We start from the raw sequence: 252 nt of genomic DNA, 5'->3' as shown, positions 1-252 counted from the left end.
CAGACTGCCAGTGAATGTGTCTTCAGACGGAGACGGTTTTTACAGACTGCCAGTGAATGTGTCTTCAGACGGAGACGGTTTTTACAGACTGCCAGTGAAGGTTTTGTCAGACTAAGACTGTTTTTTCAGACTGTCAGTGAAGGTGTCTTCAGACAGAGACCGTTTTTTACAGACTGTCAGTGAAGGTGTCGTCAGACGGAGATCGGCGGTCTAAATTGTTCGTCCTGGGACTGACCTTCTCTCCTTCCTTTT

This window comes from Nematolebias whitei, unplaced genomic scaffold (genome assembly GCF_014905685.2).
Source record: "Nematolebias whitei isolate Nwh7 unplaced genomic scaffold, NemWhi1 Nwh_scaf_8216, whole genome shotgun sequence".
NCBI classification, from domain to species: domain Eukaryota; kingdom Metazoa; phylum Chordata; class Actinopteri; order Cyprinodontiformes; family Rivulidae; genus Nematolebias; species Nematolebias whitei.
The sequence above is the reverse complement of the archived record's forward strand: the minus strand, read 5'-3'. Positions refer to the sequence as shown.